We start from the raw sequence: 27,869 nt of genomic DNA, 5'->3' as shown, positions 1-27,869 counted from the left end.
CATAATTGTAGTTCTTCTTATTTACACAATAGATTACACATAAACCAATAATACAAATGTTACAATATACATAATGTGTCAATACAGAACACAAGACATCTATTACATATACATTGACTCTCAATTCACATCATTTGTCCCCAGAGCGCAACAGTTGACAGAGTGGCCTCTGGGTGTACTAAACTGGGGACTGAATGCAATGTATAAAAAATGTTCCCATCTGCCATTTGTCATCTATCAACATCTGTAGCTATCGATAGGGGGTGAACTCCTAGGTACAGATAAGGCGTGGACTAGGTACAGTGTCCCGTTGGTCATTCATCTATTCCTAATTGACACCATCTGTCTCATGACCTCCTCACGGTCATTCAGCCCACGGTTTACTGTGTCGAAGAGGTGCATCCAACGGCATTCACGGGTACTCAGTACTTTAGCATAGTTGCCCCCTCGTGGATTTTTGGTCACCTTCTCTATTATCCACCATTTGAGACTTTCAGGGTGGTGGTTAAACTGGAGAAAGTGATCAACAAGTGGGGCACCTGGTACTTTACAGCGTATTTTGCTGCAGTGTTGTAGGATGCGGGTTTTAGTTTTTTGTGTTGGTTTGCCCTATGTACATGAACCCACACGGGCACACTATGGCATAAATAGCACCCATTTGTGTTGCAATTTGTGTGTTGTTTGCATTGTATGTGTGTAGTCATTATAAGTGGCATGTCGTACATTCAGTTGTCATCGTACATGCCTTACAACTGCCGCATTTGTGGTGGCCTAATATTGGGGAATATTCCACAATGCCGTTTGGCTCTCAATGTTTTTCTGCGCCAGCAGTGACTGCACACATAGTCCTTTACACTTCGACCCTTACGGAACGCATGCATCGGAGGGTCAGTAATGCCTACCTCGTCAGCGACTATGTGCCAGGTGTGTTAATTAGTTGTTTGATCTCAGAGCTCCCGTGTATTAAATGTTGTTACACATATGAGTCTATTGTCAATGGTTGCCACTTTTTTGTTTGGGTTGAAGTATGTATCTCTGTCATTAAACCACGCTCGTTTTCGAGCCTTTCTAATCAAGCCTCTTGGGTACCCTCTCTCCAGTAATCTTTTTATCAGGATATCAGATTCCTTGAAGTAATCATGTTTTTTGGTGCAATTCCGTCGCAACCTCAGGAATTGCCCAAAGGGTAAATTATCCCTGAGGTTGCGAGGATGGTGACTTGAGTATCTAAGGAGGTATTCCTCTCGGAGGGTTTCCTGAACAGTGTGGTATACAGGACGCCCTCTTCAGCCATGGTGGTCAGGTCAAGGAAGTTGATGCTCTTATTACTTTGTTCAATGGTGAACTGTATGTTGCTGTCTCTTTGGTTTAACCAACTATGGAACGACATTAGGTCATTCACTGTGCCCCTCCAAATGAGGAGCACATTCGTCTATATATCGACGCCATTCTGTGATTCTGGTTCTATAAGGGTTGTTGTCATTTAATATCCATCGGTGCTCAAAGGCCATCCATGAAGATGATCGCGAGATTGGGAGCAAAGCTAGCCCCCATCGCTACTCCACTGGTTTGCTCATAGAACTTGCCGTCAAAGATGAAATAATTGCGTCTCATAGCTATTTCCAACAGTGATAGAATAAAGCTGGTGGGGACCCTATGTGACGTGTTCGGTTATCAAGTGTCCTTTCCATTGTGGTCATTGCTGCTTGTTGTGGAATACTCGTATACATGGACGAAAATGTCCATTGTTACGAGTAATTCGCAAGTTGAATCAAAAAGTTTTGCATCCATCAAATGGATCACCTGCATGGTATCTCGTAAATAGCAGCTGGTGGATTCCGCTATGGGTTTAAAAAGGTGTCAATAAATTTGCACAGCGGTTCCAAGATCGAACCACAGCCAGAAATAATTGGCCTTCCTGGTGGTGCTGTTAGGTCCTTATGTATTTTGGGGACTGTGTATATTGTCGGAAGCGTGGGATATTGATTATTTAAGAATTCGCTTTCGGATTTGGTAATTATACCCTCCAGGTGAGCTGTATCAGTTAGGTCTCGTATTATTTTAGCTATTTCCTTTGTTGGATCATTAGGTAATCTCCTGTAGTTGCCTTCCTTAGATAATTGTGAGAGAATTTCTGCTTTATATGAATCTCTCCCTTGTATAACGATAGCCCCACCCTTGTCAGCGGGCTTAATAACTATCTCACTGTTGCTATTTAGATTGTTTAATGCCTGTCGTTCGGTCTTTGAGATATTGTATCTGACATATTTTCTCTCCTGAAGTAGTTTGGTGATATCACCCATAACCATTTGTTCATAGGCTAGAAATTTTTGGTGGCATCATATGTGTGGCGGGGTAAAAGTTGAGGGTGGTCTTAAGCCTGTGCTGTTAATCAAATTATTGTTAGGTACTTTGTTAAAATGGTATTTAAGGCGGACCTTCCGGAAAAACTGGAAGAGCTCCAGTTTCAAATTGAAACTGTTGGGTAAGTTAGTTGGAACAAAGGACAAACCTTTTTCCAAAACTTGTTTTCTCATCGTGTGTCAAGCTGTAATTTGACAAATTTATCAGGGGGCTACATTGTGCTGATGTTATATGCTCATCTACCATCTGTAGTGATTTGAACGGGTCCGTATCTCCCCGTGGGACTCCTGTCCGAAATGCACTTGTTTCCCTCTCCCTCGATTCCAAGTTTTGTTGACCCCTGTTCTGTTTCCAAGAGGCTCGTCCTCGACTCCCGGGTCGACCCCAGGGACGCCCCCGGTCTCGTTGGGTCCGACCATGTGTCCTGATCTAAAAAAGACTGATCAGTATCCTGTCCAGCAGCACTAGTGGATGGTTGGTCCTGTTTCTGACCCGCTGCTGACTGAGGAATTGGAGAAGGTGTTGTATCTCCGATATCCCCCTCTGCCTCTAGTTTGGTAGGTACCTCTTGCTTTCTTGGTTATAATACCCTTCTGCTAAGTAGGGATAGACCTTCTTTTTGTCAAAAACTTTGATATCGTTCGCTAACTTATCCAATTTAAAAGATTGTGTTGTCGTATCAAAGTCTTTGAGGGTTTTATCAAGTTTTCTAAGGTCTCCTTAGCGTTTTTTAAGGCTGTAATCTTCTGTGATTTCCTTTCTTATCTCAGCTATTTCTTTGATCAGACGGGTGACTTCTTCTAATGCAGTTTCGACCCCAAGCACCATCCAGTGCCTGGAGCAGTTGTTAGAGATAAAGCTGAATTTGCCTTTGAAGACCGGGTTATCCACAAAAATTGCCGGTTCGTTCCGAACCTGGAGCCCGACTGGGATGACGTTGGCTTGTAGGTATTGGGCCAAAGTATGTCCGTGAAGTCTTGTTCTTACAAGCTTCTTCTCTAATCTTTCCAACTTATTTACTTTATCACTCAGTGTGGGGTCTATTAGGCTAACTGGTCTACCCAGGAAGCTACCCCCTCCCTGTTCTCCAATCAGTGTTTTATATTAATCTTCGCTGTATGTTAGGGTTTCATTATCGACCATGTCTGGTGATCAATTATGTGTTTATTGATTTTAAAGAAAAATACCTCAAACATACAAAAAATACAACATAAAGTACAAACAATTTTCACAAGTCACAAAAACAACCCTCGCAGGCGTACCTGCACAAGAGACCATTAGATTAATGGGGTGTTCACCCACAAAATCAAAAAGGACCTGGGTATTTATGATATAATAACAGTGGTCCTTGACTATAGATTTAAAATGAAATCATCAGTAAACCAATATACAATACGTAATGCGAATCAATCTGCATTTATAAAGACTGGATCTATATGGGAGAAAAAAATGACTTCTTCTCAAGCTCTCTGTATGGCCTACAGAGACAGTACCCAAGGGGAACAACTAAATTTACAAGAAACGAACCAAACAATAATGGTATAATCTCATTTCAGATTTTATCAGCAAAAAAGCAAAAAATCACATTTATTTACAGTACCAACAGGGACAGTGCTGTTGATATCCGGCGCAAGTGCTAGAAAAAGAAGGAGAAAAAAGGGTGCTCAAGTGTTTAAGTGAAAAGTGAAGAAATCATGCTAAAAAACATTTCCAATATTTACAACAATATACACAAGCGATAGCTTTCCGCAATTGATAATACAAACAAAAAGCCTGTTCACTTCCTTCCAGGAAGAATAATGGAAGGGGGGGGTTTGGGAAAAACTATGATACAGGCAGTTGACAAATTGGGCGTCGACGTTTCGACCCTATTGCACGTGGGGAGTTTACTACCTCGGCGGCGGGTCTTCTTCAGGACAATAAGGGGGGGGGGGGGGGGGGGACAGAAGGGTTTGGCCACAATTCACTAGGGTTCTGGATAGTCACCTGTAAGACAGAATTATGGTGGATTTTAGCCCAAATGTTGCTTAAAAGACTGGTTTGTTTAAAAAAACATTTGTTGGGGGGGGGGTTACATTACCAATTAGTCTTATTTGGTCCAGATTCCGTCAATTTGAGTGGGGCACCTGTTGGGTACAAGGTAGGATAGTGGTCAGTGATCTGCTCCCTACAAATCACTAACTGCAATTAGCAAAACCTCCTTGTGAGGAGTATCCGTCAACTCACCTGTCTGTAAGGCAGTTTAATTGCCGGTGAGTGGACTCAGACAGCCTGGGGGTCCAATCTATAGGAGAGGAATACCCTGGTTAGTTCCAAGTGGGACATAAAGCCCATCTACCTTCAAGTTTTAGTGGTAGATGTGGAATTGCACTTACCAATATATTTTTCTAGTAGGCTGTGGATTACCGGCGCCCCCACGGGCCGTCCGGTATTAATTTTAACAGACCACTCCTATGTTGCAGATCAGGTTGCAGCGTGTACTCGCTGGTTGAATGGCCGTCGTGTTTCAGCACGAGCCGATATCTAATTAAAAGATTTAAGAGGCAGACGCATTACTTGTATGGCCGCTTCGCGTTGTGCCGTTTCTATTTGCAAGGGGCGGGGGTATTGTATCTCAAGGGCCTGTTTAGCGAAGGTGTCTTACCTAAATTCAGGCTCTCTCCGAGAAGTAGCCCCGGTTGGGGATTGTTGTTTTCCAAACGGGACGAGTCAAGCGTCCAGATTCTGTTGTTACTACCGCGTAGTGGTGATAACGCGTGGCTTTGTCAACCAATAGCCTGAGGCTTGGTTCGCGCTTACATACTGATTCAAGCAACCTCAGACGCTACTGGCACACTATCACGTGTGCTGTTTTATCCAATGTCCTTACACTTGGCACAGCGCGTGAACACAAAGGGGGGACTACAAATTTATCGTATTAGATCAGATAAAAAAGGAAGGAAGGGCTTATTTAATTTACTTTCGGGTTCTTTTAAACCCCGTCCTATATGGAAAATTCATTCAATACTTTTAGATGACCTGTGCTACTCGCAACAGATGTGATACATTTTTTACTCAAATATATACACAGTTGATTCATAATTGTAGTTCTTCTTATTTACACAATAGATTACACATAAACAATAATACAAATGTTACAATATACATAATGTGTCAATACAGAACACAAGACATCTATTACATATACATTGACTCTCAATTCTACATCATTTGTCCCCAGAGCGCAACAGTTGACAGAGTGGCCTCTGGGTGTACTAAACTGGGGACTGAATGCAATGTATAAAAAATGTTCCCATCTGCCATTTGTCATCTATCAACATCTGTAGCTATCGATAGGGGGTGAACTCTAGGTACAGATAAGGCGTGGACTAGGTACAGTGTCCCGTTGGTCATTCATCTATTCCTAATTGACACCACACAAAAAACTAAAACCCGCATCCTACAACACTGCAGCAAAATACGCTGTAAAGTACCAGGTGCCCCACTTGTTGATCACTTTCTCCAGTTTAACCACCACCCTGAAAGTCTCAAATGGTGGATAATAGAGAAGGTGACCAAAAATCCACGAGGGGGCAACTATGCTAAAGTACTGAGTACCCGTGAATGCCGTTGGATGCACCTCTTCGACACAGTAAACCGTGGGCTGAATGACCGTGAGGAGGTCATGAGACAGATGGTGTCAATTAGGAATAGATGAATGACCAACGGGACACTGTACCTAGTCCACGCCTTATCTGTACCTAGAGTTCACCCCCTATCGATAGCTACAGATGTTGATAGATGACAAATGGCAGATGGGAACATTTTTTATACATTGCATTCAGTCCCCAGTTTAGTACACCCAGAGGCCACTCTGTCAACTGTTGCGCTCTGGGGACAAATGATGTAGAATTGAGAGTCAATGTATATGTAATAGATGTCTTGTGTTCTGTATTGACACATTATGTATATTGTAACATTTGTATTATTGTTTATGTGTAATCTATTGTGTAAATAAGAAGAACTACAATTATGAATCAACTGTGTATATATTTGAGTAAAAAATGTATCACATCTGTTGCGAGTAGCACAGGTCATCTAAAAGTATTGAATGAATTTTCCATATAGGACGGGGTTTAAAAGAACCCGAAAGTAAATTAAATAAGCCCTTCCTTCCTTTTTTATCTGATCTAATACGATAAATTTGTAGTCCCCCCTTTGTGTTCACGCGCTGTGCCAAGTGTAAGGACATTGGATAAAACAGCACACGTGATAGTGTGCCAGTAGCGTCTGAGGTTGCTTGAATCAGTATGTAAGCGCGAACCAAGCCTCAGGCTATTGGTTGACAAAGCCACGCGTTATCACCACTACGCGGTAGTAACAACAGAATCTGGACGCTTGACTCGTCCCGTTTGGAAAACAACAATCCCCAACCGGGGCTACTTCTCGGAGAGAGCCTGAATTTAGGTAAGACACCTTCGCTAAACAGGCCCTTGAGATACAATACCCCCGCCCCTTGCAAATAGAAACGGCACAACGCGAAGCGGCCATACAAGTAATGCGTCTGCCTCTTAAATCTTTTAATTAGATATCGGCTCGTGCTGAAACACGACGGCCATTCAACCAGCGAGTACACGCTGCAACCTGATCTGCAACATAGGAGTGGTCTGTTAAAATTAATACCGGACGGCCCGTGGGGGCGCCGGTAATCCACAGCCTACTAGAAAAATATATTGGTAAGTGCAATTCCACATCTACCACTAAAACTTGAAGGTAGATGGGCTTTATGTCCCACTTGGAACTAACCAGGGTATTCCTCTCCTATAGATTGGACCCCCAGGCTGTCTGAGTCCACTCACCGGCAATTAAACTGCCTTACAGACAGGTGAGTTGACGGATACTCCTCACAAGGAGGTTTTGCTAATTGCAGTTAGTGATTTGTAGGGAGCAGATCACTGACCACTATCCTACCTTGTACCCAACAGGTGCCCCACTCAAATTGACGGAATCTGGACCAAATAAGACTAATTGGTAATGTAACCCCCCCCCCAACAAATGTTTTTTTAAACAAACCAGTCTTTTAAGCAACATTTGGGCTAAAATCCACCATAATTCTGTCTTACAGGTGACTATCCAGAACCCTAGTGAATTGTGGCCAAACCCTTCTGTCCCCCCCCCCCCCCTTATTGTCCTGAAGAAGACCCGCCGCCGAGGTAGTAAACTCCCCACGTGCAATAGGGTCGAAACGTCGACGCCCAATTTGTCAACTGCCTGTATCATAGTTTTTCCCAAACCCCCCCCTTCCATTATTCTTCCTGGAAGGAAGTGAACAGGCTTTTTGTTTGTATTATCAATTGCGGAAAGCTATCGCTTGTGTATATTGTTGTAAATATTGGAAATGTTTTTTAGCATGATTTCTTCACTTTTCACTTAAACACTTGAGCACCCCTTTTTTCTCCTTCTTTTCTAGCACTTGCGCCGGATATCAACAGCACTGTCCCTGTTGGTACTGTAAATAAATGTGATTTTTTGCTTTTTTGCTGATAAAATCTGAAATTGAGATTATACCATTATTGTTTGGTTCGTTTCCTTGTAAATTTAGTTGTTCCCCTTGGGTACTGTCTCTGTAGGCCATACAGAGAGCTTAAGAAGAAGTCATTTTTTTCTCCCATATAGATCCAGTCTTTATAAATGCAGATTGATTCGCATTACGTATTGTATATTGGTTTACTGATGATTTCATTTTAAATCTATAGTCAAGGACCACTGTTATTATATCATAAATACCCAGGTCCTTTTTGATTTTGTGGGTGAACACCCCATTAATCTAATGGTCTCTTGTGCAGGTACGCCTGCGAGGGTTGTTTTTTGTGACTTGTGAAATTGTTTGTACTTTATGTTGTATTTTTTGTATGTTTGAGGTATTTTTCTTTAAAATCAATAAACACATAATTGATCACCAGACATGGTCGATAATGAAACCCTAACATACAGCGAAGATTATATAAAAACACTGATTGGAGAACAGGGAGGGGGTAGCTTCCTGGGTAGACCAGTTAGCCTAATAGACCCCACACTGAGTGATAAAGTAAATAAGTTGGAAAGATTAGAGAAGAAGCTTGTAAGAACAAGACTTCACGGACATACTTTGGCCCAATACCTACAAGCCAACGTCATCCCAGTCGGGCTCCAGGTTCGGAACGAACCGGCAATTTTTGTGGATAACCCGGTCTTCAAAGGCAAATTCAGCTTTATCTCTAACAACTGCTCCAGGCACTGGATGGTGCTTGGGGTCGAAACTGCATTAGAAGAAGTCACCCGTCTGATCAAAGAAATAGCTGAGATAAGAAAGGAAATCACAGAAGATACAGCCTTAAAAAACGCTAAGGAGACCTTAGAAAAACTTGATAAAACCCTCAAAGACTTTGATACGACAACACAATCTTTTAAATTGGATAAGTTAGCGAACGATATCAAAGTTTTTGACAAAAAGAAGGTCTATCCCTACTTAGCAGAAGGGTATTATAACCAAGAAGCAAGAGGTACCTACACAACTAGAGGCAGAGGGGGATATCGGAGATACAACACCTTCTCCAATTCCTCAGTCAGCAGCGGGTCAGAAACAGACCAACCATCCACTAGTGCTGCTGGACAGGATACTGATCAGTCTTTTTTAGATCAGGACACATGGTCGGACCAACGAGGACGGGGGCGTCCCTGGGGTCGACCCGGGGGTCGAGGACGAGCCTCTTGGAAACAGAACAGGGGTCAACAAACTTGGAATCGAGGGAGAGGGAAACAAGTGCATTTCGGACAGGAGTCCCACGGGGAGATACGGACCCGTTCAAATCACTACAGATGGTAGATGAGCATATAACATCAGCACAATGTAGCCCCCTGATAAATTTGTCAAATTACAGCTTGACACACGATGAGAAACAAGTTTTGGAAAAAGGTTTGTCCTTTGTTCCAACTAACTTACCCAACAGTTTCAATTTGAAACTGGAGCTCTTCCAGTTTTTCCGGAAGGTCCGCCTTAAATACCATTTTAACAAAGTACCTAACAATAATTTGATTAACAGCACAGGCTTAAGACCACCCTCAACTTTTACCCCGCCAACACATATGATGCCACCAAAAATTCTAGCCTATGAACAAATGGTTATGGGTGATATCACCAAACTACTTCAGGAGAGAAAATATGTCAGATACAATATCTCAAAGACCGAACGACAGGCATTAAACAATCTAAATAGCAACAGTGAGATAGTTATTAAGCCCGCTGACAAGGGTGGGGCTATCGTTATACAAGGGAGAGATTCATATAAAGCAGAAATTCTCTCACAATTATCTAAGGAAGGCAACTACAGGAGATTACCTAATGATCCAACAAAGGAAATAGCTAAAATAATACGAGACCTAACTGATACAGCTCACCTGGAGGGTATAATTACCAAATCCGAAAGCGAATTCTTAAATAATCAATATCCCACGCTTCCGACAATATACACAGTCCCCAAAATACATAAGGACCTAACAGCACCACCAGGAAGGCCAATTATTTCTGGCTGTGGTTCGATCTTGGAACCGCTGTGCAAATTTATTGACACCTTTTTAAAACCCATAGCGGAATCCACCAGCTGCTATTTACGAGATACCATGCAGGTGATCCATTTGATGGATGCAAAACTTTTTGATTCAACTTGCGAATTACTCGTAACAATGGACATTTCGTCCTTGTATACGAGTATTCCACAACAAGCAGCAATGACCACAATGGAAAGGACACTTGATAACCGAACACGTCCACATAGGGTCCCCACCAGCTTTATTCTATCACTGTTGGAAATAGCTATGAGACGCAATTATTTCATCTTTGACGGCAAGTTCTATGAGCAAACCAGTGGAGTAGCGATGGGGGCTAGCTTTGCTCCCAATCTCGCGATCATCTTCATGGATGCCTTTGAGCACCGATGGATATTAAATGACAACAACCCTTATAGAACCAGAATCACAGAATGGCGTCGATATATAGACGATGTGCTCCTCATTTGGAGGGGCACAGTGAATGACCTAATGTCGTTCCATAGTTGGTTAAACCAAAGAGACAGCAACATACAGTTCACCATTGAACAAAGTAATAAGAGCATCAACTTCCTTGACCTGACCATCATGGCTGAAGAGGGCGTCCTGTATACCACACTGTTCAGGAAACCCTCCGAGAGGAATACCCTCCTTAGATACTCAAGTCACCATCCTCGCAACCTCAGGGATAATTTACCCTTTGGGCAATTCCTGAGGTTGCGACGGAATTGCACCAAAAAACATGATTACTTCAAGGAATCTGATATCCTGATAAAAAGATTACTGGAGAGAGGGTACCCAAGAGGCTTGATTAGAAAGGCTCGAAAACGAGCGTGGTTTAATGACAGAGATACATTACTTCAACCCAAACAACAAGTGGCAACCATTGACAATAGACTCATATGTGTAACAACATTTAATACACGGAGCTCTGAGATCAAACAACTAATTAACACACACTGGCACATAGTCGCTGACGAGGTAGGCATTACTGACCCTCCGATCCATGCGTTCCGTAAGGGTCGAAGTGTAAAGGACTATGTGGTGCAGTCACTGCTGGCGCAGAAAAACATTGAGAGCCAAACGGCATTGTGGAATATTCCCCCAATATTAGGCCACCACAAATGCGGCAGTTGTAAGGCATGTACGATGACAACTGAATGTACGACATGCACTTATAATGACTACACACATACAATGCAACAACACACAAATTGCAACACAATGGGTGCTATTTATGCCATAGTGTGCCCGTGTGGGTTCATGTACATAGGGCAAACCACACAAAAAACTAAAACCCGCATCCTACAACACTGCAGCAAAATACGCTGTAAAGTACCAGGTGCCCCACTTGTTGATCACTTTCTCCAGTTTAACCACCACCCTGAAAGTCTCAAATGGTGGATAATAGAGAAGGTGACCAAAAATCCACGAGGGGGCAACTATGCTAAAGTACTGAGTACCCGTGAATGCCGTTGGATGCACCTCTTCGACACAGTAAACCGTGGGCTGAATGACCGTGAGGAGGTCATGAGACAGATGGTGTCAATTAGGAATAGATGAATGACCAACGGGACACTGTACCTAGTCCACGCCTTATCTGTACCTAGAGTTCACCCCCTATCGATAGCTACAGATGTTGATAGATGACAAATGGCAGATGGGAACATTTTTTATACATTGCATTCAGTCCCCAGTTTAGTACACCCAGAGGCCACTCTGTCAACTGTTGCGCTCTGGGGACAAATGATGTAGAATTGAGAGTCAATGTATATGTAATAGATGTCTTGTGTTCTGTATTGACACATTATGTATATTGTAACATTTGTATTATTGTTTATGTGTAATCTATTGTGTAAATAAGAAGAACTACAATTATGAATCAACTGTGTATATATTTGAGTAAAAAATGTATCACATCTGTTGCGAGTAGCACAGGTCATCTAAAAGTATTGAATGAATTTTCCATATAGGACGGGGTTTAAAAGAACCCGAAAGTAAATTAAATAAGCCCTTCCTTCCTTTTTTATCTGATCTAATACGATAAATTTGTAGTCCCCCCTTTGTGTTCACGCGCTGTGCCAAGTGTAAGGACATTGGATAAAACAGCACACGTGATAGTGTGCCAGTAGCGTCTGAGGTTGCTTGAATCAGTATGTAAGCGCGAACCAAGCCTCAGGCTATTGGTTGACAAAGCCACGCGTTATCACCACTACGCGGTAGTAACAACAGAATCTGGACGCTTGACTCGTCCCGTTTGGAAAACAACAATCCCCAACCGGGGCTACTTCTCGGAGAGAGCCTGAATTTAGGTAAGACACCTTCGCTAAACAGGCCCTTGAGATACAATACCCCCGCCCCTTGCAAATAGAAACGGCACAACGCGAAGCGGCCATACAAGTAATGCGTCTGCCTCTTAAATCTTTTAATTAGATATCGGCTCGTGCTGAAACACGACGGCCATTCAACCAGCGAGTACACGCTGCAACCTGATCTGCAACATAGGAGTGGTCTGTTAAAATTAATACCGGACGGCCCGTGGGGGCGCCGGTAATCCACAGCCTACTAGAAAAATATATTGGTAAGTGCAATTCCACATCTACCACTAAAACTTGAAGGTAGATGGGCTTTATGTCCCACTTGGAACTAACCAGGGTATTCCTCTCCTATAGATTGGACCCCCAGGCTGTCTGAGTCCACTCACCGGCAATTAAACTGCCTTACAGACAGGTGAGTTGACGGATACTCCTCACAAGGAGGTTTTGCTAATTGCAGTTAGTGATTTGTAGGGAGCAGATCACTGACCACTATCCTACCTTGTACCCAACAGGTGCCCCACTCAAATTGACGGAATCTGGACCAAATAAGACTAATTGGTAATGTAACCCCCCCCCCAACAAATGTTTTTTTAAAACAAACCAGTCTTTTAAGCAACATTTGGGCTAAAATCCACCATAATTCTGTCTTACAGGTGACTATCCAGAACCCTAGTGAATTGTGGCCAAACCCTTCTGTCCCCCCCCCCCCCCCCCCCTTATTGTCCTGAAGAAGACCCGCCGCCGAGGTAGTAAACTCCCCACGTGCAATAGGGTCGAAACGTCGACGCCCAATTTGTCAACTGCCTGTATCATAGTTTTTCCCAAACCCCCCCCTTCCATTATTCTTCCTGGAAGGAAGTGAACAGGCTTTTTGTTTGTATTATCAATTGCGGAAAGCTATCGCTTGTGTATATTGTTGTAAATATTGGAAATGTTTTTTAGCATGATTTCTTCACTTTTCACTTAAACACTTGAGCACCCCTTTTTTCTCCTTCTTTTCTAGCACTTGCGCCGGATATCAACAGCACTGTCCCTGTTGGTACTGTAAATAAATGTGATTTTTTGCTTTTTTGCTGATAAAATCTGAAATTGAGATTATACCATTATTGTTTGGTTCGTTTCCTTGTAAATTTAGTTGTTCCCCTTGGGTACTGTCTCTGTAGGCCATACAGAGAGCTTAAGAAGAAGTCATTTTTTTCTCCCATATAGATCCAGTCTTTATAAATGCAGATTGATTCGCATTACGTATTGTATATTGGTTTACTGATGATTTCATTTTAAATCTATAGTCAAGGACCACTGTTATTATATCATGGAACAGGTGAGTCAGAGCCCTACAACCCCCCTCCCTCCAGGCATCGAAGGTCCCCTCCCGCTGAGCCGGCGGGAAGGCTGGGTTGAAGTGCAAGGGCGTGAAGGGTGAGGGGAACGTAGTCCAACGTTCGTCCCCAACAAGGGTGTCCCATACCTTCAGGACAGTACCCGTAGGTGTACTTATATAGGCATTCAAGGGGCGGTCCTTCTTAGGCTTCCAAGCCAAATCCCAAACCGACCTCCCCGCCACACTCCGGTCCATATGCAGCCAATGCTTCTCCGATGTTTGCTGTGACCACTCTACCAAAATTCTCAGTTGTGCCGCCTTGTAATAAAGCTGGACGTCAGGAAGTCCCACCCCGCCCTCGGACCTCGGCCTACGTAGTAATGCAAAGGACAAGCGTGCTCGGCCCCCCTGCCACACAAATCGCAAGATCTGCGTCCTAAGACGCCGAAAAAAGTCGCCGTCCAAAGAGATGGGCAGGGCCTGAAATAAATACAAATATTTGGGAAGGAGAACCATCTTCACAGCATGGATCCTACCCAGCCAGGACAGAAATTTAGGTTTCCATCTGTCCAATTCGGCTCGAGTCTTTGCCAACAAAGATGGGAAATTGGCCGCGAATAGTTTGCCCACAGTAGGAGTCAAGTGGACCCCCAGGTAGACAATCGAGTCCGCAGCCCAGGCTAAGGGTGTCAGAGTGCGCACGCGTTCCGTGTCTGTTGGCGATAGAGTAAGATTCAGGACATACGACTTGCTGTAGTTAACCTTGAAGCCTGCCACCTCTTCATAGTTCAGCAAGGTCTCCCTAACACAAGGCAGCGAGCGTTCTGGGTCCGCAATGGAAAGAAGCACGTCGTCCGCGAAGAGCGTGATTTTGTGTTGCTCTCCCGTGAACGGAATGCCCCGTATGCCCTCATGTTCCCTCACCGCCACCGCCAGGGGCTCAATGCTCAGCGCGAACAGGAGAGGGGAAAGGGGACAACCCTGCCTAGTGCCTCTGGTATGCGGAAAGAATGCAGACAAGTGGCCATTGACTCCCACTCGAGATCTAGGACTGCAGAAGTTGGCCTTCACCATGGTAATGAACTTTGCCGAAAAGCCAAAAGCCGTCATCGTATGAAACAGGAAGCGCCAGTCCACACGGTCAAATGCCTTTTCGGCATCCAACCCCACCAGGACCGCCGGAATGCGAAACCTGTCCGCCTTTTCAATGAGATGTACAACTCTGCGCGTATTGTCGTGCGTCTGGCGCCCCTTGATAAACCCGGATTGGTCAGGGTGTATGATCGCTGGTAACAGATCCTGCAGTCTATGCGCCAGGATTGTCGAATATAATTTCGCATCCAAGTTAAGGAGCGCTATGGGGCGAAACGAGGCACACTGGGTGGGGTCTTTCCCCGGCTTCGGCAGGACCGTTATAACCGCCTCGGCCAGGGAACCCTTCGAAGAGCCGGTCTCAGCCATGTCGTTAAAGAGGGACACCAGGAAGTCACAAAGTTCAGAGGCGAACGTCTTATAGAAGACGGCAGTATATCCGTCCGGTCCAGGGGCCTTGTGCAGTTTCAGGTTCTTAATAGCCCCGAGTACCTCTTCCCTGGTAATTGGTGCCTCCAGGACCTCATTCCACTCCTTGGATACCTGGGGAAGGGGCAAGCGCTGCAGATACTGCTTCTGAGACTCCGCATCCAGCTCGTCTCCAGCATAAAGGTCTTCGTAAAAACGGCCAAAAACGGCCGCCTTCTCCTCGTCCCGGTGATGCAGCCCACCCGCAGCGTCCCGAATCCCCCCGATATACTCACGCTCCCGCCTATCCCGCTGCTGCCGTGCCAAATGTCTTCCCACCTTGTTACCGCAGGAATAAGACTGCCTGCCTAACCGCAATAGCGTCAATTCGGCCCTGTTATTGTAGTGGGCTCTCAATTTCCCACGAATTGCGGTCAAAGGCCGGAGAGTCACTCTAGAAGGGTTGAGCTTGTGAGCCTGCTCAAGGATCGCCAATTCGGTCTCCAGAGCTTCCCTATCCTTGCGCCGCGCTTTATTAAGATTCGCATTGAGGCCCAAGCAAGTGCCCCTGATGGACGCCTTCAATGCGTCCCAAGTGTTGGAGACCGAGGTGTCCGACACTGGGTTCAGCTCAAGAAATTCCTTGATGGCCTTACGCAGCGCCTTACTAGAGACATCGTCCCGCACCACCGAGGCCGGGAAGTACCATTTCCGCTGCCCATCACCAGGTGAGGACCACCGGAGGCTAAGCACCAGCAGACTGTGGTCAGAGACCGAGAGCGGAAGAATGACGGAGTCAAGGACATCACCTCTAAGTGCCTGACTAATAAAAATGTGGTCCAAACGGGAGTAAGAATGATGGACATGCGAAAAAAAAGTGTAATCTCGGGAAGTAGAATGGAAGAAACGCCAGCCGTCAACCAGACCCAGTTCACCCACCAACTGCTGTGAGGAGGGAGAAAACACCCCTGTATGTACCCTATGGGTCCCAGAGCTATCCACATTCGCAACCCACACCAGGTTAAAGTCCCCCAGGAGGAACAGGTTCCCTTCCGCAAAGTCACCCACACGTTGTAACACTCCTTGCAAAAATTGATTCGGACCAGCGTTGGGGATGTATACCACCACAAAAGTACAAAGTCTCCCTCGGACAAGCCCCTTCACCATCAGCCAGCGTCCATCCTTATCACTACAGACATCATGAGGCTGGAAGTGCAGCGTAGAGCGAAATAGGAGAGCCACCACCCTATGCTTCGTGGACGCCGAAGACCTATAGATAATGGGAAATGCCTTATGTCGAAGGCGCAGCTCGTCCTTACGCGCTAGGTGGGTCTCCTGGAGCCCCACAACATCCAACTGATGATCCGTCACATACTTCCACACCTTCTGCCTCTTCTGTGGCGAGTTCAGGCCTTTAACATTCCATGTCCCTATACTAACCGGCATGATGTCCCCATAAACCAAAACCCTCTATAGACAGCATTGGGGCCCCCCACCCCACAGTCAACCATCTTCCGTGCAAAAGTAACAGTGACAGGCGACCCAAGGGCCCCTCCCGCGCCTCACCAGCCTGACACTCCGCCTCCCGCAAACCCTCCAGTGCCACAGCCCACTCCCCACACGCCACTCTCACACCTCTCCATACCCACCGTATGTGCCACAAATCGCTCCAGTCGCCACCAACATTTTTCACCCCAGCCCCCCCAACATTCCATCCCCCCCTGAAAGAAAAAGGAACAGTGAAATTGTAAACAGAACAAAAACAGCGAAGATAATACTCATCAGTCCCAGTTGTCCACAGTTCGCGGAGCTCCGACCACTCCGGGGACAGGGTAGGGAGACCATCTCGGTTCCTCCCAAGGTCACGGTCTGGGGAGTCTTCTCCAAAAGTACATCCATTCACCCAGACCGGGGGGGGGTCTATGCCCCCTCCAGCGCCGATCCGCATTAATCAAGTCACCGTCATGCCGCTCCAGAGCTGGCCTGTGACGCCGGCAGCGTCGCTGAAACTACTGAAGCCACTGTGCTCCCCCTCTCCTGCTGGCTGGAATTGCGGTCCGGGCGCCCTCGAGCTGGTGAGGACCCCACTCTGTGCCATGAGGAGGATCGACGGCGCCGCCGAGACGGGGATGCATTCGACCCTTGGGACGGGGCAACATCATCCAAACCCAAGAGCTCCTTTGCCTCCTGGAGGGAGCGTATCTGCACCAGTCGGTTCTGCCACCTGAAGATGATCCTGAAGGGGTGCCCCCAAGAATATGCGATGTTGCGTTCCCGCAGAAAAGAAGTCACCGGGCGAAAATCCCTCCGTTTTTGGAGCGTAGAAGCTGCTAGGTCTTGAAAAAGCTGAGGACGATGGTCCCGAAATTGCAGCGAAGTGATGGCCCTGGCTTTACGAAGGATGCGCTCCTTCACTTGAAAGTCATGAACACAGACAAGGATGTCGGGGGGCGGCCCCCCCCCTCTCCTGGGCAAACCAACGCGGTGGACTCTATCCATCTGGATATCCTTCACATCGTCTTCGTCCAAGATCTGCAGAAACAGTTCCTGCACATAGCCTCGCAGGTCTCCCGCCTCGCCATCCCAAGGCACCGCTCTAATGTGGATGTTATTCCGACGGGAACGGTTCTCAAGGTCTTCCGTGTGTGCCTGCAGATCCAAGTTTTGTTCCGTGAGACGAAGGACGTCCTGTTGGAGTAAGTGTACATCATTGGCCGTGCTCAAATCATGGTCCTCTAGTGTCGCCACTCTCTCGCCAATCCCATCAACATCTCTCCGCACTTCCCGGAGATCAGAGGCCAGTTGCGCCCGCAGCTCGGAGATGTCCTCCTTGATGGAAGCAAAAAGTTCGGTCATAAATGCCTTGGTGGCCGGGGCCTCGTCATCGGACATTCTTGGCGACCCACTGGTACCCGGGGAAGCCGGTTGCTGTGAAGATTTAGCTGCTCCGTCCTTCACCACACGCCCCTTGCGGGCCTGCTTAGCCATAATGCCGGGCACCCTTCGCCAGGGCGGAAGTTCCACCCGTCACCACCCAAGCCAATCGGTACCGGGACCCGGGCTTGCAGGCGTAGTAGTCGGCCCCGCAAGGCAGCCCAACTCGGCGTCCACCACTCTGCACCAGGCCAGAGGCTCCCAGAGAACCCCCGGACGCCGAGACTCCAGGCGGCAGGAACGCACAAGAACCAAGGAACAGGGAGTCCCTAGTCAGCGATGGCAAGCCCCTGAGAAAATGGTGCGGTGGGGCAACTCAGACGCCAGATATCCAGGCGTGAGCGCTAAGCACTCAAACGACCAGGTGAGCCAGGCAAAATGGCGTCGTCACGCTCCCTATCCAGACCGCCTCCAGACCACCAGGCACGCACTCCCAGCTGCACCTCTAGTCCTGCACCAGTCCACAGCTCATGTCCGGGGCCTGCACAAACGAAGCCGCATGACCCCCCTTGATGTCCGGGCACAGCAAGCAGGCGGCAGTCCCCCGGGCCCACACACCATCTAGGCCGGCGCCGGATGCAAATCCCAGGGCCCCTCCGCACCGCAGGAAGCCGAGCTTGCGTTGACTGCGCTCACCCTGCTCGGATTGCCGGCCGTCAGCCACTCTCCCCTTCTGGGCCGGTGCGCAACTCCACGCGCCGATGCTGGGCCCAACTGCGTGTCCCAGATGAATGCAGCTTCTGGGATGCGCCCGGGGCCTCCACCACCCCTCCGGGCCGGCGCTCCTGGGCCTCCGCGCTCCTCCGAGATCAGGCCCCCTCCTCACCTCCAGCCCGAAAACACCTCCGGTGATCACTGGCAGGCAGCGCCTCCCTCCGCCGCTCGCGCGGCTCGCTCAAAGCAGCTGGCGTCCGTGGGGACCTCGGGCGGGCGGCGGCGAGCCCCCTCCTCCGACGCGGCAGCACCGAACTTCCGGACGGCCTCCAGGACACGCGAGGTCGGGGATGTCAAGGCCGCTCAACTCCTCCGCACCTTCCGCCTCTATGTGCGGCGCAGCGCTCTGCCGGCGGCACCGGACCTCACCACTCCGCAGACCTCCGCCAACAGTCCGGCGGCCGATCGGAGCCGGTGACACAAGCTATTAGCTGCTATTATGGATCGGCGCCGGAGAGGCACAGAAAAGCGTCCTACTCCGACGCCATCTTGGCCACGCCCCCAAATATTTACTTTTAATTTGTAATTTTAATTGATTAATTATTATATTATATTAAATAGATAATTACTTTTAATTAATATTTTCTAGATATTTATTTATATTAATAGAAATATTATATGAAGTCTTTCATATCCCTACTTTTGCACTCTTTGGAGTGGGAATAGTAATTTTAACCCTTACGCTATCCAACACTTTCCCTACTGTTGCACTCATTGGAGTGGGAATAGTAATTTTTACCCCTACGCTATACAACGCTTTCCCTACTGTTCCACTCTTCGGAGTTGGAATAGTAATTTTTACCCCTACGCTATCCAACGTTTTCCCTACTGTTGCACCCACTGGAGTGGGAATAGTAATTTTTACCCCTACGCTATCCAACGCTTTCCCTACTGTTGCACTCACTGGAGTGGGAATAGTAATTTTTACCCCTACGCTATCCAACGCTTTCCCAACTGTTGCACTCACTGGAGTGGGAATAGTAATTTTTACCCCTACGCTATCCAACGCTTTCCCTACTGTTGCACTCTTTGGAGATGGAATAGTAATTTTTACCCATACGCTATACAACGTTTTCCCTACTGTTGCACTCTTTGGAGTTGGAATAGTAATTTTTACCCCTACGCTATCCAACGTTTTCCCTACTGTTGCACCCACTGGAGTGGGAATAGTAATTTTTACCCCTACGCTATCCAACGCTTTCCCTACTGTTGCACTCACTGGAGTGGGAATAGTAATTTTTACCCCTACGCTATCCAACGCTTTCCCTACTGTTGCACTCTTTGGAGTTGGAATAGTAATTTTTACCCCCACGCTATCCAACGTTTTCCCTACTGTTGCACCCACTGGAGTGGGAATAGTAATTTTTACCCCTACGCTATCCAACGCTTTCCCTACTGTTGCACTCACTGGAGTGGGAATAGTAATTTTTACCCCTACGCTATCCAACGCTTTCCCTACTGTTGCACCCACTGGATTGGGAATAGTAAGTTTTACCCCTGCGCTATCCAACGCTTTCCCAACTGTTGCTCCCACTGGAGTGGGAATAGTTATTTTTACCCCTACGCTATCCAACGCTTTCCCTACTGTTGCACCCACTGGAGTGGGGATAGTAATTTTTACCCCTACGCTATCCAACGCTTTCCCTACTGTTGCACTCACTGGAGTGGGAATAGTAATTTTTACCCCTACGCTATCCAACGCTTTCCCTACTATTGCACTCTCTGGAGTGGGAATAGTATTTTTTAGACTTCTGCTATTGTATGGTAATAATATGGGATATTATTTAATTATATTATGTTACTATATATATATGTTTTACAGATATGTTTGTAAAACATTTTTTTGTACTTTCATTAATTATTTAATTTTTATAAGTTAATTTGAGTATTTTTAAGTATATTTTAGTAATTAATTTTTACTATTAATTTAATTTAACACTGTTTTTAATAAAGTCGATATTTTTATAAACTATATTTTTGTAAATGATATTTTGTACTCGATATTTTTGTACTTACCTGTTTGTAGATACAAACTCGATATTCTGTCTGTCGATATTTTGGCATCGATATTTTTGATAGTCGATATTCTGTCCGTCGATATTATGTCAGTGATCCGGTTTGAACGAGAGGGTTGAATGTTTATATTATTTGTAAATCGGTAGTATGGAAACATTCACCATAGATTTCCAGTTTGAGGAAATACCTATCGGACTACTGGCATGTATTAATACCGTGGTCACCTATATGAACATGTACTCAGTTTAATCTTTTATTTCATTCAGTTTCACTATTTCACGCTCAATGTCATAGGAGTGTTGTAATATATATTCTATTGTCATGTATCATCGCTATAAATATAGGCAATGGTATCGTTATCACTATTTTTCAGAAATCTAATGTTTTTTCCCCTTTTTATCTTCATTGACTAACTAAATTAGAAAGTCACTTCAACTCACACATCAGACTCTCTTGTCAGTACGTAAAGACGCACTGTTATCCCCATTTTTCACCTTTTTAGCTTTATTGACTAACAAAATCAGTGTCACTTTAACACACACGTCAGACTCATCCGCCAGTACGTAATGACGCGCACTCACGTTTTAAAATAACAACCGACAAGATAGCCGGCACAAACGACTAACGAAGCAGAGACTCTTCCCGCGTTTGGGATTCCGGTAAGCCACAAACGAACCTGTTTTCATACTCCGGTTTTTAGGATGATTATCGGTGTGTATAACGTTTGTTAACTATCGCATTTAGAACGCGTAATTATTGCACGTACATAGGCAACAATATTGTATAAGCAAAGCGCACATCATAGACGGCCGCATTTGAACTGACTATTAACACATGGGGAGCACAGAGCGCACATAGCTTGCACACAAGAAACAGCGGTTTGACTTTTTTTTCATTTTACTTAAACCATGTGGTAGTGGTCAAAAATCGGCGATTCAGCTTTGTAAGACAGTGAATATGTCACGTTTGATTTGTTCTCTAGACATTCCCCTGACGAAGGCTCGTGAAGCCGAAATGCATTGGGAGGGAGGAAGCAACATTACGAGCGTCTAATGTGAATACAATGCATTATGGGAAAATAAGTTTTTACTCACATATGGAGGAATATGGTGTAAATAAAACACATTGAATGAGTAAAACAAAGCCAGAAGAGTGAAAAGGCATTATTTTCTTAAAACTTGGCTGTATATACAGCATTTCGCACCTGTGCATAGGGAGACTGCCTAAGGGATCGTGGGACTGCTACTTCAGTGTAAATTACTCACACTCCCGAGTGGGGAGTGATTCCCCGGAGCACGGCCCTCTGGTAAAACAGAGGTAAAACACTAGCGGTGCACGACCTATACTAGATTAAAAAAAGACATTAAACCATACACACAAAATAGGGCAGACAGTGAAAATCCTTTTTAGAATGGCCCCTACTCCATCAGTCTGTCAGAAGAAGTATTTTATTGACAAAGTTAACGTGGGCTCAGTTGATGGAATATTTAAGGCTGCTCGACTCTAAGAGAGTCGGGTGGAGCACACATTTGGTGCGCAGGATTAGGGTGACCAAAAACCGGCACATTTTACAAAAATAGAGGGAGGACTCAGTGCTTTAAATGGGCCGGTACTCACCGGTACTGAGTACCGTCACTTCTTAAATTTATCACTTTGAGTACCAGCACTTCTCTTCTTCCGAGGAGAGTACCGGTACTCATGAAAAGGTAGGCTCGTGGCTGTGCTGGTGAGCCGGAGTGGGACATGTCACTGGCAGCCGAGGCGCCGCTTCTGCAGCCCCCTCCCACCCATCAGAGCCCAAGCTGCGCTATTCAGCAGGGCTCTTTCGAATAATGTCCGGTGCTCGCCGTCATGCTGTGCTTGAAAGAGCAGGGTCGGGATTCATTTTACCTGCTAGTGTGCGCGTGTTTTTCAAAGCGCTGCACTTCAGGTAGTGAAAAGTGAAAAGTCAGTGCAGGGTAACACTTTGAACATAGAAATGTTACAGACAAAAGGGCGGCGGAATCTCACACGTCCTTTCACTTTGATGTGAGTGTTAATGCACAGACAATGCGATCTAAGAGGCCCCTGGCGCGCTAATCAACAATTTTCTGCATTGAGGCGCCTACCTTCCTAACGCCAAATGCCTCCATATGCCGGTCTGCTTCTTATATGCCAATGCTGTGGCAGGATGTTTCATTTCCTGCCTGCCAGCCGGGCCCCAATGCACCCCTGAAATTCCCCTGCTGCATGGAGGAAGCCAGGAGAATCAATCACCTGCTCACATCCTCCTGACCTCGACATGATGTGCTATTGCTGTGCCCAGCAGAGCCCAACTTCTGCCCCAGACTCACCACGCCATCGTGAGTTTCATAGTGGGAGCAGGTGGCACAGGCAGAGACACTGCAGCAGGATTCGCTGTCTGACTCTCTGAAGAAGAGACAGGCTAGCGATCCACACGGTGCCAGCAAGCAGCTCCTTGGTGGATTGTTCAGACAGCTGTAAAGAGATAATTTAATATTCTCCTGCTGCTGACATGTAAACTGTTTGTTACAAAAATGATTAGGGGCTCCAGCACGGCATAGGTCCTTGCAAATGGGCACACTAGAGTCGTCTGTCTGTGCTGAATATGCGCTACGTTTTGTCTAAACTAGCAGTTTTGCTGATTTATTAGTAGTGCAAAGTGTTTAACATCCCTGCTTGACAGTGACACTACAAAGCAGCACCTTTTATTTTCTCAGCACAGTTAGACTTCCTAAGTCAGAGATAACTCATGGGATTATTGTTGCCGCTGTCGAGAAGTCAGAGTTTTCTCTACTGACAGTTTGCACTCTGACCAATAAGTAGCTTAGATGGTTAATGCGCCTTCAAAAAGGCATATTGTCCTATATTGTACGTGGATAGCTCAGTGAGTTGCTGTTTTTGTCACAGAGATCCCTTTGTTATATGTGGTTTGGCCACACCCGAAGCTGAGGTTGGGGTGAAGGGTGCTGATTTTTATTGAAATTAAATAATAGGTTCAAAAGCACCAGAGTTTGACTTCCTTGTTGCTCAAATGAGTGTGATTTCTGATATTTGTCTTATTCCATTGACTTCATACCATGGTTATGCTCGGAAGAATGTGCCCCTCTAAGTGTTACACATCTAGTTGTTGCTTGACTCTCGTAAATCCACTGAATCTATGAAAATGTCACACATAAGCAATCTGAAACATTAGCAGCTCTACTCAAACGTGTCATTTTTTATATTTATATGGTTCCCTCATTTTGCTAGTGAGAAAGTGTCACTCATATCGTTGAAATGTCACTCATAATTACAATGAAAATATGAAAATGTCACACATAGCAATCTGAAACCTTGGCAGCTCTGGGTCCATTCTGGCCCTGTGCTGTCAACACATTCACACTATCCTCTGCATTTGAGTAAACACAGAAATCCTGGCAATCTCCTGGCAGTGGCAATTTAAAAAGCGATGGTGAAGAGTATAACATGGCTTTTAACATACTGAAATCTTTTTTGTGTCTGCTTATGTTTGTCTGTTTTCCTGCATTTGTAAGCTTGTTTTTTGTAAGAAAAAAGTATGAGAGAAAGAATCAAGACACTCTCAGGAGGTATTTTAAAGAAAATGGGTGGCCCTTTGTGTGTAAATGTCTGCTCGGCGACAAAGGGTTCATAAATAACGTAGTAGGGAGGGTTGGTGAGAAAGTGGATGGGTGAATGAGTGAGCAAGGGTGGATGTGCAGATGAATGGATGGATGAGTGAATGGATGGGGAAAGAGGGTGGATGATTGGGTATAAGGGCCGATGATGGTTAAATTAAATATTGGATGGATGAATGAAAGGTAGAGAGGATGGATGAAAGGGTGGATGATGGATGAGTGAAAGGAGGAATTGAGTGAAAGGGTGGATGGAATGAAAGGGTGGATGGTATTAAGGAGTGAAAGGGTTGATGGATAGATGTGCGAAAGGAATGATGTATGAGTGAAAAGGTGGATAAAGAGATGGATGAGTGAAAAGATTAATGGATAGGTTTAAGGAAGGATGGATAGGTTTGGATATGAAAGGTGGACAGACGGAATGATGAAAATCAACTGAATGATGGATGAAAAACTGAATAGACAACAATGTAAACAGTAAATGTTAAACCTCAGCAGGTAAATGGTTGGATGAAAGGATGCATGGATAGATCGATGGAAGAGACAATAGATATCTTCTAGGGAGGGTCATGATGATTTGCTTCATTTGCTTGGTGCCATAAGAGCTTTGGTTCGAAGTGGGTGTATTTTCAGTTTCTTCCTACTCACTTGCTCAAAAATATATAGTATTGTGCTAAACAACAGCAATTAACAGTATGGCATTAAGAAGGTTCAACTATTGCATAACAAGCATTTACAATGCAATAGGTCTCGCAGCATTTAATTTAGAGCTTTTAACATTACCCAACATGCAGGCTTTTAAAGGAATATCGGGCTTGAATGTCCTCTGCTGGTAAGGATGCACAAAATGAACGTGCATCTATCTGCCTGGAGAACGGAGCGGTTACAATATATCACGTACATTGTATTTTTGTGTACTTAATTGTTTTGTATGCAACTTTCGTATGACTTAAACCATCCCCCAGATGCATATTTTTTTTATCACTTGACCCATTCATTTTAACATTGAGGCCGTTCGACATTACCTGCCCTCAAGCCCATTTTTGAAAGCGCCCCATCCGCCTTGCAATGCCAAACCCACAGAACCGCCTAAGGGACTTTAAGGAGGGGGCAGAGCTTTGGCCGACAGAGCAGTCTTTTGACGTTGGCAGGCCCCGAGGGTCATGACCTTGCTCTGTAGTTTAGTTTGGCGCGATTGAAATTGAAAACCTCAGCATTCCTCAGTTTGTTTTACCAACTCCTGCTGCTGTGTTCTGGCGCTGGTTGAGGGCTGCATGATTGGCATGCTTTTATTCTTTTACGCAGCTTCATTTACAACAAAAAACATCTCTGCCTCTTGTCTTCCTTTATGGTATAGTATTCAAAATCATTTGATGAATGCACCTCTCCACATTTTTATCCCGAATGCATTGTGGGCGTTTTTTGGCGTCCCTTTAAATTGAAAACAAAACTAGGTTGATAGGAACCCACACGTTATTGATTCAGATACACTTGGGAATACTTGTAAGGGGCGCGCGACCGGCTCCGATCGCTTTCGCTATCCCCACCGGAAGTCAGGCAATGTCGCCTGTGACGGGGGCGGGGCCGCGTCAGGACCGGAAGAGGAGGCATGCGTATCGCGGCCCGGGGCTCCTGTGAGCAGTGGAGAACCCCGGGCCCGCCAGCAGGAGGTTACGCGACTGTTGCGGGGCTCCCTTGACCAAGAGGGAGCCCCGTGAAAGGAGCTGGCAAGAGCTGCAGCGGCGGAGTCCCCCGAGATTGCCCCGGTAAGTTAGAAAGGGCTGGGGGGTGCGGTGTGCGGTGCGGTGTGGGGGGGGGGCGAGCGGGCAGCACTCGTGTGTCTGTGTGCGTGTGTATGTGTGTGTGGGAGGCTGTATGTGCGTGCGTGCGTGCATGGGCGCTTCTGTGTGTGTGTGTGTGTGAGAGTGCGCGTGCTCGTTTCAAATCGCCTCCAAGGCGATGCGCGCGGCCAGCAGTGTCTCCTGGAAAGGAGACACGGCAACAATAGGCTGTCGGCGGACACGCGCTTCCGCGCGTGCATCCGAGACCTAAAAAGGAAATGTTAAGATATTATTGCATTTCTCTTTCATTTTGTGTAATTAGTTAACCTGCTTTGTTTATATAAACACATTTATCATGTGTTTTGGTGTGTGCTGCAACTATTATAGAAGTAGTTAAGTATCATCATGTCTTGCCCTTAGCCCCACCCCTAGCCCCGCCCACTCACTACACCTCTAGCACATTTTAATGAGTATCTGCACTTATTTTTTCCAATTTAAAGCACTGGGAGGACTACAAATGTACATCAATGAAGTGGCAAAGAATGACAGCCCTCATTCTCATAGAAACACAGAAGAGGCACTAAGAAAATAAATCAAATATAATTTTTAAAACCAGCATACCTGTTAATTAGATTGCTTACTGATAACAGCTGCTTAATAGCCCTGCTTTGGAACACCTAAAAAAGTGACTCACTGCTTTCAGTTTACCCTCTCAAAAAAACGGGACAGGAGTCACTTTTACCGAAATCTGGCGTGACAACTGTTGAAAAACCGGGACGGTTCAGGCAAATCCAGGCAGGGCCGGACTGGGAACAACAACCGGCCCTGGCAAAGTGCTCGGCCGCCCCCCCTCCCCACTCGGGGGGGGGGGGGGGGGGGGTGGGTGGAGGTGCCGTCGAACTCTTTGCCGGGGCCGGTTTTCGTCCGATTTTGGTACAGGGCCGATTTTGCAGCTATGCTGCAAAAACAGCCCTGTAACAAATTCGGCCCCCAGCGGCCCAAAACCGGCCCCCACCCGTGTGGCGCACCGGGGAATTGCCCGGTGCCCTCTATGACCAGTCCGGCCCTGAATCCAGGACGCCTGGTTACCCTACGCAGGATACACCGTGGTGTTTATGACAGAGTACTCTGTCTGCCAAACTCTAAATCAGGCCTTAAGTCTTTTTTTCATTAGACTCCCTGACAAATTTGGATTCACACAGAAAAAATTAAACTTTTGTCCACAATTAAGGCAAACATGGTATACTTTAGAAACAGGTTACCAACAAAACAACTGAACCATTCCTTACATATAAAAATACGAACATTTGGGAAAAATATTCACTTGTACTTTAAGAACATGAATTTCCATTACAAGCTGTGGATGACAGTTGGGGTAAAGAACATCAATGATATTTGTTTCAAGGTGTCTATGGTGCCCTTTGATTACCTTACTTTCAAATAAATCAGTACAAAAAGTAAAGGGTAAGGTACGCTGATCTTTGCCCAGGTCTGAAAAGTATGATAGATGTTGACCAGTGCTCTACTAGAACTCAAGTCATGTTCATTTATCAGGCACAGATGGCTACTGGCTGAACCTACCCAAGCTTCTCTCTTAATCTCTTAAATTGAGATGATATCTCTTCACCTGATGATGCCCTCAAATACAAGACTGAAAAATAGACTTGAGACCGAAATATTACCTATGATAATTCCGATTGGTCTACATTTTTTAATTCTATTT

General features: G+C 45.8%; 1 protein-coding gene across 2 annotated transcripts in view; it reads right to left on the bottom strand.

Moving 5' to 3' along the window:
• The window catches only part of SMAD9 (SMAD family member 9), a 232,923-nt gene that overhangs the window by 17,030 nt on the left and 188,024 nt on the right, over positions 1–27,869 (bottom strand). The window lies entirely within an intron of this gene.

The sequence above is a fragment of the Lissotriton helveticus genome, chromosome 8 (genome assembly GCF_964261635.1).
Source record: "Lissotriton helveticus chromosome 8, aLisHel1.1, whole genome shotgun sequence".
Taxonomy (NCBI): domain Eukaryota; kingdom Metazoa; phylum Chordata; class Amphibia; order Caudata; family Salamandridae; genus Lissotriton; species Lissotriton helveticus.
The sequence above is the reverse complement of the archived record's forward strand: the minus strand, read 5'-3'. Positions and strand labels throughout refer to the sequence as shown.